We start from the raw sequence: 10887 nt of genomic DNA on the forward strand, positions 1-10887 counted from the left end.
ACCATTTATCTAGTAAAGCTAAATCATTTACCATATTACAGACGCCTCCAGGAATATCAACCCTATTGCACACTTTAGAGTCATCGGCAAATAGGCAAACCTTCCCTACCAAACCTTCCCCTATGTCACTCACAAACATATTAAAAAGAATAGGACCCAGAACAGACCCTTGTGGCACACCGCTTGTAACCTGACTCTGCTCAGAATACTCGCCGTTAACAATAACTCTCTGATGTCTATGCTTCAGCCAGCTGCAAATCCATTGAACTATCCAGGGATTAAGTCCAATCTTCACTAATTTATCTATCAGCTCTTTATGTGGAACCGTATCAAAGGCTTTGCTGAAGTCCAGGTAGGCAATATCCATGGCACCACCTTCATCCAACACCCAACACCTTTGTGACATAGTCAAAGAAATCAATGAGATTAGTCTGACATGATTTGCCTTCAGTAAAGCCATGCTGATTTGGGTCCAACAAGTTATTGTTTTTTAGGTGCTGAATTCACCCGCATCCTAGAAGTGAGCAGCTATATAACAGTGAAATGACAGAAACATCTCATTTAGGATTTTGAAAGCACATTTTGAGCATTGTCATAAGGGTGCCTTCATGATTAAAATGGCCACTCACAAATAATCACTTACTCAAAGGCAACAATCTAAAATGTCCCTTGCTACTTTCACAGCCTACGTGAATATCCCAAAATTTGTTAAAACATTTGTCTGACCAATCCTAGAATACAGCTCGCCTGTATGGAACCCACATTGCATATCTGACATCAACACAATTGAGAGAGTCCAGAAATATTTCACAAGAAGAGTCCTTCATTCCTCTTCTCACAACAAAATACCTTACTCCACCAGGCTTGAAATTCTTGGTTTAGACAACTTACAACTCCGTCGTCTCCGTTCCGACTTAATTATAGTTCATAAAATCATATACCAAAATGTCCTACCTGTTAACGACTACTTCACCTTCAACCACAACAACACACGAACACAAAATTGATTTAAACTAAATGTCAACCGCTCCAAACTTGACTGCAAAAAATACGACTTCAGCAACAGAGTAATCAACGCCTGGAATGCACTACCTGATTCTGTGGCTTCTACTCCTAACCCCAAAACCTTTAACCTTAGACTATCTACAATTGATCTCTCCTCCTTTCTAAGAGGTCTGTAAGGGGTGTGCATAAGCGCACCATTGTGCCTACCATCCCTGTCCTATTGTCTACTTTTTATCATTACTTATCTAATGTTTTATGTGTACAAATTATCACCCTATAATTGTTTGACAAATAAATAAATAAAAATGCTCCATTCCACATCACAGTCTTAACCCTCCTTCCTGCAGACTACCAAACAAAATCAAGGTTTCTGGCAAAACATTAGGTTTCAAGCATTATCCATTTTATTTTCTACAGCAGGGGTCCCCAAACTTGGCAACTTTAAGACTTGTGAATTTCAACTCCCAGAATTATCCAGCCAGCTATGAAGACCTCTGTTCTAGAGAAAACTGTAGCCATTCAGAAAGGAGGGGGAGGCAGAAACCCAGATCACATAGAATTAATTCCAGATCTTATCTCTTTATACTTTTCCTGGGCACTTCTCTTTGTAGCAGAATCGCTGGCTTTGGGGTTTTAAAACACTTTATCGTTGTTGTGAGCCTCCCCGAGTCTTCGAAGAGGGGCGGCATACAAATCTAATAAATTGAATTGAATTGAATTTCGGGAAGAATGCAGAGGCAAATTGGGTGCTCTGGGATGGGGCTCCATTTTCGCTACCCCACTGCATTCCACCCCCTATCCAGGCAGTATCCCACCTCTGGCTGTGGGTCTGAAAGTATAAGCCTGATGCAATTTGCAAGGGGGGGGGGGAGACGTGGTTTTGATCTCACTGTATTCAATTCTCTCTCTTTTTTTTCTCTTCCTGTTTTATGTAGGAGCAGATGTTCTGAAGCAGCTGCTGTAGACCCCATATGACGGTGAGGCCGACCAGCTGCAAACTTCTGTCCTCCCTCCCTGGAATAACAGGGTTAAGAGCAGATGACAAACCGCAAGAGAAATATCCTAACTTACCCATCTTTGAGGAAAAAGCTCCTGCAAAGGAGAGGTGGGAAACTGATTTTAGAAACATAGAAGATTCCTGTATTTTATCTTAGGATGGATATATGTTTATCCCAGGCATGTTTAAATTAAGTTGCTGTGGATTTACCAACCACGTCTGCTGGAAGTTTGTTCCAAGCATCTACTACTCTTTCAGTAAAATAATACTTACTCTTGTTGCTTCTGGTCTTTCCCCCAACTAACCTCAGATTGTGCCCCCTTGTTCTTGTGTTCACTTTCCTATTAAGTTGTAAGTGGCATTGTGCTAGATTCAGCGGGGTAAATGGAGAGGGTTGTGTACAAAATGTGTGCATAGATCATTTTTTTCCCGTGGATTATTTTGGTGACATCAAGTCCCTTATGCGATACTTAAAACAGCAATTACAGCTATTGGCGTTAAAGGCACTGCTGGAGAGAATGACAAAAGATAATGTGAATTTCTGCCTAATGATATGTTATACGGATACGTCTTTAAACCCGACCACTTTATTTTTCGACTGGCTGCCTAAATTTCCCACCCACTAACACTTGTCATTTTCACAAAGGAGAGAAGTAGCTAAAAGGATCCCAAACCTGCTCCTTTGCTTATTTTGGTGGGATGGAGGGGGGAGTCAACCTTCCATTTCAAATTTAGAAACATAGAAACATAGAAGATTGGCGGCAGAAAAAGACCTCATGGTCCATCTAGTCTGCCCTTATACTATTTCCTGTATTTTATCTTAGGATGGATATATGTTTATCCCAGGCATGTTTAAATTCAGTTACTATGGATTTACCAACCACATCTGCTGGAAGTTTGTTCCAAGCATCTACTACTCTTTCAGTAAAATAATACTTTCTCACGTTGCTTCTGATCTTTCCCCCAACTAACCTCAGATTGTGTCCCCTTGTTCTTGTGTTCACTTTCCTATTAAAAACACTTCCCTCCTGAACCTTATTTAACCCTTTGACATATTTAAATGTTTTGATCATGTCCCCCCTTTCCCTTCTGTCCTCCAGATTATACAGATGGAGTTCATTAAGTCTTTCCTGATAGGTTTTATGCTTAAGACTTTCCACCGTTTCTGTAGCCCATCTTTGGACCCGTTCAATTTTGTCAATATCTTTTTGTAGGTGAGGTCTCCAGAACTGAACACAGTATTCCAAATGTGGTCTCACCAGGACTTATATAAGGGGATCATAATCTCCCTCTTCCTGCTTGTTATACCTCTAGCTATGCAGCCAAGCATCCTACTTGCTTTTCCTACCGCCCGCCCACACTGCTCACCCATTTGGAGACTGTCAGAAATCACTACCCCTAAATCCTTCTCTTCTGAGGTTTTTGCTAATAAATCTAATAAATAAATAAATTGTAGCCCATCTTTGGACCTAGCTGATCGGGAGGAAATGGGGATTTTGCAGTAACCTTCCCCTGTCGCACCCACCAAGCCACTCCACACCCACGCAGCCCCGCCCACAGAACTGGTAGTAAAATAATTTGTAACCCACCACTGGTTTAAGTGTGAAAAACCGCCATAAGCACCTTTTTTTGGGTGGCATGTAATTTTGAGCAATCACTAAATGAATAAGTCAAAGACTACCTGCCTTGAGTCTCTAAAAATTACACATTTTTGCAAAAGGTAAGGAAACCTTTGCGGAGAGGGGCGGCATATAAATCCAATAAATCTAATCTATAAATCTAAACCTTTGATCTCATCTAACCAACATTAATAAGGACCACCAAAATGGCAAAACTAACTCTGTAGCGCCCTCTTTTGGCCCTTATGAGCGTTGAGTCCTTGTGTCTCCTTTTGAGGAGAGGAGAGAGGATTGAAGCACCAATCTTTTGCGCTTGTTATTTAAGAATGAGTTTTATTAAGAATATGGAAAAGGAAAGTGTGGGCAGTCAAATGTCCAGTTTTAGTGGCATGGAACAAAGGATTCACATCCTGGACATAAACTGTTTCAACTCCTACCCTCAAAACGTCGCTACAGAGCACTGCACACCAAGACAAGTAGACACAAGAACAGTTTTTTCCCGAATGCCGTCACTCTACTAAACAAATAATTCCCTCAACACTGTCAGACTTTTTACTAAATCTGCACTTCTATTTCTACTAGTTTTTCTCATCATTCCTATCATCCTTTTCCTCCCACTTAGGACTGTATGACTGTTGCTTGTATCCTAAGATTTGTATTAATTTTGATTGTTTCTTCATTGCTTATTTGACTCCTATGACAATCATTAAGTGTTGTCCCACATGATTCTTGACAAATGTATCTTTTTCTTTTATGTACGCTGAGAGCATCTGCACCAAGACAAATTCCTTGTGTGTCCAATCACACTTGGCCAATAAAATTATTTTCTATTCTATTTAATACTATACTGACAAAATATAACCAACTCCTCAAACATCAAGCCTCCAGTTGAATGCCATGGGAAAATGAGAATAAGAAAGGACGAGAATTCTGTATTCATTCCTCTTTCATTTTTCATCGTTATAATTGTTGTTGTTTTTCAGTTGTTCCCCTTGTCTCTGAAGCGGCAGTAAAAGAAACAATTGTAACAGCAAACATAATACAGTGATACCTTGTCTTACAAATTTAATTGGTTCCGGGATGAGGTTCTTAAGGTGAAAAGTTTGTAAGACGAAACAATGTTTCCCATAGGAATCAATGGAAAAGCAATTAATGTGTGCAAGCCCAAAATTTACCCCTTTTGCCAGCCGAAGTGCCCGTTTTTGTGCTGCTGGGATTCCCCTGAGGCTCCCCTCCTTGGGAAACCCCACCTCCGGACTTCTGTGTTTTTTCGAAGCTGCGGGGGAATCCCAGCAGGGGAATCCCAGCATCGCAAAAATGAGCACTTCCCTGGCAACGGAGGTCCAGAGGTGGGGTTTCCCAGTGAAGGGAGCATCAGTGAAATCGCAGCATCGCAAAAACACCGAAGTCCTCGAAACCCCTCCTCCGGACCTCTGTGTTTTTGCGATGCTGTGATTTTATTGAGGCTCCCCTCACTGGGAAACCCCACCTTTGGACTGTGCTTATTAAAGCACAGGTGCTTCGCTGGCAACGGAAGTCCGGAGGCGGGCCATCCCAGCGGCGGCAGTGGGTTTGTAAGGTGAAAATAGTTTGTAAGAAGAGGCAAAAAAAATCTTAAACCCCAGGTTTGTATCTCGAAAAGTTTGTATGATGAGGTGTTTGTAAGACAAGGTATCACTATATTTCATTTGCTTTATTTTGTGGAAAATAAGTATAAAACTAGTAGCTGGTCTACATGAACAGAATTCAGCACTTGGTGCTCTCTGAGATTGGTTGTTTTCTTGCAACATTTCATTACCCAAACTATCCAGTGAAAAAGTTGCAACACCAATGACCCCTCACTTCAACCCCGAGCTTTTAAATATTCTCTTTTATTGGTGCAATTCAGCCCACTGGCTTCAGTGACACTTACATCCTGATAGGACTGACCATGTCTCTTAAAAGTTAGGGTGAGTTTTATTTTTATGTGAACATGTGATTGTCAAACTAGAATAGAATAGAATTCTTTATTGGCCAAGTGTGATTGGACACACAAGGAATTTGTCTTGGTGCATATGCTTTCAGTGTACATAAAAGAAAAAGAGATATTTGTCAAGAATCATGAGGTACAACACTTAATGATTGTCATAGGGGTCAAATAAGCAATGAGGAAACAATCAATATTAATAAAAATCTTATGGATACAAGCAACAAGTTACAGTCATACAGTCATAGTGAGAGGAAATGGGTGATAGGAATGATGAGAAAAAAACTAGTAGTAATATTAATGCAGACTTAGTAAATAGTTTGATAGTGTTGAGTGAATTATTTGTTTAGCAGAGTAATGGCAGTCAGGAAACAATCAATATTAATATAAATCATAAGGATGCAAGCGACAAGTTACAGTCATACAGTCATAAATGGGAGGAGATGGGTGATAGGAACGATGAGAAGACTAATAGTAATAATAATGCAGCCTTAGTGAATAGTTTGACAGTGGTGAGGGAATTATTTGTTTAGCAAAGTGGTGACGTTTGGGGGAAAAACCTGTCCTTGTGTCTAGTTGTCTTGGTGTGCAGTGCTCTATAGCATCTTTTTGAGGGTAGCTGTTAAAACAATTCATGTCCAGGATGTGAGAGGTCAGTAAATATTTTCACAGCCCTCTTTTTGACTCGTGCAGTATACAGGTCTTCAATGGAAGGCAGGTTGGCAGCAACTGTTTTTTCTGCAGTTCTGATTATTATTATTATTATTATTATTATTATTATTATTATTATTAATTAGATTTGTATGCCGCCCCTTTCCGTAGACTCGGGGCGGCTCACAACACAATAAAAGCAGTTTATAACAAATCTAATAATTTACAATTTAAAATATTAAAAAACCCCATTATTAAACAGAAATACACACAAGCATACCATACATAAATTGTATAGGCCTGGGGGAGATATCTCAGTTCCCCCATGCCTGATGACAAAGGTGGGTTTTAAGGAGTTTGCGAAAGGCAAGGAGGGTAGGGGCAGTTCTAATCTCTGGGGGGAGCTGATTCCAGAGAGTCGGGGCCGCCACAGAGAAGGCTCTTCCCCTGGGGCCTGCCAACCGACAATGTTTAGTTGATTTATTTATTTATCTTCTGATTATATTTTTTTTTAATGAAAATTTGTTTCCATGCAATTTTTCTCTGTAAACTGTATGCAGTTGTCAATTGAAGGGAACCACTGTAGTTCTCCAGGTGCTTCAATTTAAACCACGATAGGATTTAAGGCAAACAAGAAAGGGGGATGCTAATGGCTTTGGGGTGACGTGTGAACATCTGCTTCATTAAATGTTCAGAGGGCACTTTGTTTTAATTGTTCTTTGGGGACTCGTGGCAATGCGTGCTGCGCAAATTGGGACATTGATTAAAACAACAAAGCGCCCGGGGGAAGCTAATTATTCAAGGGTGAGTGAATCTCCTAAGCAACGTATTATTCTATAATACCTAAATATCTCAGTATGGTAAAGGCACAAAGGTGGGCAGCATATGGCCCTTCTGATACTGTTGAATTGTAAATAACATTAGAGCTAGAGAGCATGACCAACAGTGAGAAATGATGGTTTTGTACAGAGATGGGCTGCCAAAATTTTTACTGCCAAACTGTGGGCGTAGCTTATTTTGTAGGTGTGGCTTGACAGTCATGTGACCAGGTAGGAGTGGCTTGACAATCATGTCACTGGGGGTGATTTAAAGGCCATGCGACGGGGTGGGAGGGGCTCCTCAACAAATAATACTGTCTATCATTTGTCCTTTTTGTGGCTATTCAAATAATGTGACTTAATCAACTGAAAAAGAGTCCAAGCACCTATTTGAAAACTTATCTTGGTCGGTAAGCCACTCCCACCCAGTCACATGACCTTTAAGCCACCACCCCCAGTCACATGATTGTCAAGCCACTCCCACCCAGTCACATGACCTTTAAGCCACCCCGTCACATTGTTGTTAAGCCACTCCCACCTGGTCACATGGCCAGCAAGCCACTCCTACCCAGTCCCATGACCCTAAAGCCACACTCACAAAATAAGCCACGCCCACAGTGCGGTAGTAAATTTTTTTGCAGCCCTTCACTGTTCATGAGGGAATCCAATTGACCAGAAAATGTGTTCTTATAGAAAAAGCAGTAGTTTTAATGCTCTTCCCCACTTTCTGCCAGCTTAGTTCTTAGAAACATAGAAACATAGAAGTCTGATGGCAGAAAAAGACCTCATGGTCCATCTAGTCTGCCCTTATACTATTTTCTGTATTTTATCTTAGGATGGATATATGTTTCTCCCAGGCATGTTTAAATTCAGTTACTGTGGATTTATCTACGTCTGCTGGAAGTTTGTTCCAAGGATCTACTACTCTTTCAGTAAAATAATATTTTCTCACGTTGCTTTTGATCTTTCCCACAACTAACTTCAGATTGTGTCCCCTTGTTCTTGTGTTCACTTTCCTATTAAAAACACTTCCCTCCTGGACCTTATTTAACCCTTTAATATATTTAAATGTTTCGATCATGTCCCCCCTTTTCCTTCTGTCCTCCAGACTATACAGATTGAGTTAAGTCTTTCCTGATACGTTTTATGCTTAAGACCTTCCACCATTCTTGTAGCCCGTCTTTGGACCCGTCTTCTTAATCATCATTGCTGCTTTCAAACTAGATGAGAATTTTGGAATACAGGGAGTGTTCCCTCCGTCGTGCGTTAATCAAATAATAAGTAAGGTTCACTGATTTTGTAAAATGTCCAACTATACTTGATTAAATAACATCTTCCGTGGAGCCATTTAATCTCAAGAAACACTCAACTAATGGGAAATCATGAGCTACAAAAGAAATGAAGGAGATGGACAGAAAAAGACGGCCGCCTTCTTTATTAGTTTTTCATCAAACTGTCTTCTGCAGGCAACATATCCTGTAGACTTTTTTATCACTGCCTCTAAGGCTAGAATTTTTAGGACAATTCTGAATCTACTAGCTTTTTAGTATGTCTGCATTTTCTGCCTCAGAGGCATTTTGCTGGGCACTGTTGGAAACAAAAGACAAGACTATTCTTGGTGATCCCGAATCACCTCCTCTAGTGGTGCAACACCAACCTGCCCTTGACTTCCAATTATAAATGAACCTGCAGTCTCCAGATGCACAAAGGTGGAGAGCTCTGCAGTAATTGCAAGCATATTTATCTGGGATTAAGTCACTGAATTCTGAGCAGCCGTAGATAAAAGTTGCATTGCATGTGAGAGAAAAGGTGGTGAGCTTTGTCCCAAATTCCATTTTTATGGAGAATATAGAACAGTCATTTCTTCTTCTGAGTTAGAGTTAGAGCTTGTCCAATTAATACTGCTTCCCTACCTCCCTTTTACGTTATTCCATGGAGTTAAGAAAGCATAAGCATTTCATAGGATTAGAAAAGAGGGATGTGTTTGTTTGAAAAGCACATCACAATTACATTCTAAATGAGCAAACATGAAGTGGTTTATCTATAAATTTGAAGGCAGGTTATTTATATCAGGTGTGACAAACTCAAGGCGGGCGGCAATGAAGGGCTGCAAAAAAATTTACTACTACACTGTGGACATGGCTTATTTTGTGGGAGTGGCTTGACGATCATGTGACCAGGGGGCTTAAAGATCATGTGACTGGCTTAAAAGTGGCCAACTTGACATCACTCACGTCAAGGGTTTGTGTTAGGCTTAGTGTATCTGGCCTCTCCTCGCCTCAAAGAGATACAATTCCCCTATCTATTTACTATTACTGAATATCCAAAATTTAATTCTATGTATATGTGTATAGAAACATAGAAACACAGAAGATTGACGGCAGAAAAAGACCTCATGTCCATCTAGTCTGCCCTTATACTATTTCCTGTATTTTATCTTAGGATGGATATATGTCTATCTCAGGCACGTTTAAATTCAGTTACTGTGGATTTACCAACCACGTCTGCTGGAAGATTGTTCCAAGCATCCACTACCCTTTCAGTAAAATAATCTATCATTAAGTATTGTAGCTTATGATTCTTGATGAACATATCTTCTCTTTTATGTACACTGAGAGCATGTGCACCAAAGACAAATTCCTTATGTGTCCAATCACACTTGGCCAATAAAGAATTATGTTCTGTTCTCTAATAAAATGAAATTTTGAGGAATTGCCTGCCTTGGAGACTTATTTGGTTTGGGGGGGGGGTGTTACTTGGAAACCCGACATCACCTTTTAAAAATCAAAATTCAAGACAATATTTTTCATCTTATTTCATTGTTTCAGAATTGCCCCCCCCCCCCCAAAAAAAAAATCTGATTGGGGCATTTCTCTCTTTTGTTCTCATACACCATAGACAAGATTGACTTTTTTCCAGCCAAGAGGAAAATTCTGTTTTGCCTGAAAGAACTTAGTGTTTTTTTGGTTGTGTTTCATAACATTTATTTTAATGAAGTCAACTTGTCACGATAAGTAGAATTGTAATTTTTGCCATGAAACACCACTCTTTCTCATTTATCTTTAACAATTTGAAATTGTGATTCCAATTTTGCCCCCTTGAATTCCGTAAATACAAAATGAAATTGCCCTCAATTGTATTAGCTTGTCAGATTTTAGTCAGAATGGTCTTATTTCACCCTCTAGTGGAATATCACTACATTACAAAGATTTCTAGGCCGCCCTTCTCCAGTGGACTCAGGCTGGCTTAGATAGATGCAACTTCGCTGTAAGGTTGGAAACTCCGTGATTGGATACACAAGGAATTTGTCTTGGTGCATATGCTCTGTGTACATAAAAGAAAAGATAAATTCATCAAGAATCATCAGGTATAACACTTAATGATAGTCCAGGTGCAAATAAACAATCAAATCATATTAGGAACCAGTTAATAAAGTTTTGATGACGTTTTTGAGGTTAAGAGTCCATTCTTGCAATATTTATTTTATTTATTTATTTTGTCCAGTACACATTGTAGGTTATAGAGAATATACACGTAGTAAAATATATCAAAGAAAGAATGGAGAAGATATAAGAATAAAAATAAAATAAAATAAGTCAATGAGGAATAGAGGGAAAGTATGGAAGAAAAGATAAATGAGATAAGGAGAGACAATTGGAGAGGGGACGGGAGGCACACTAGTGCGCTTATGCACGCCTCTTAGGTACATGGAGCGGTCAATAATGGATAGTCTAAGGGTAAAATGTTGGGGGTTAGGGGTTGACACTAAAGTCAGGTAATGAGTTCCACGCTTCGACAACTCGATTGCTAAAGTCATATTTTGTACAGTCA

Source organism: Erythrolamprus reginae, chromosome 5 (genome assembly GCF_031021105.1).
Source record: "Erythrolamprus reginae isolate rEryReg1 chromosome 5, rEryReg1.hap1, whole genome shotgun sequence".
Taxonomy (NCBI): Eukaryota; Metazoa; Chordata; class Lepidosauria; order Squamata; family Dipsadidae; genus Erythrolamprus; species Erythrolamprus reginae.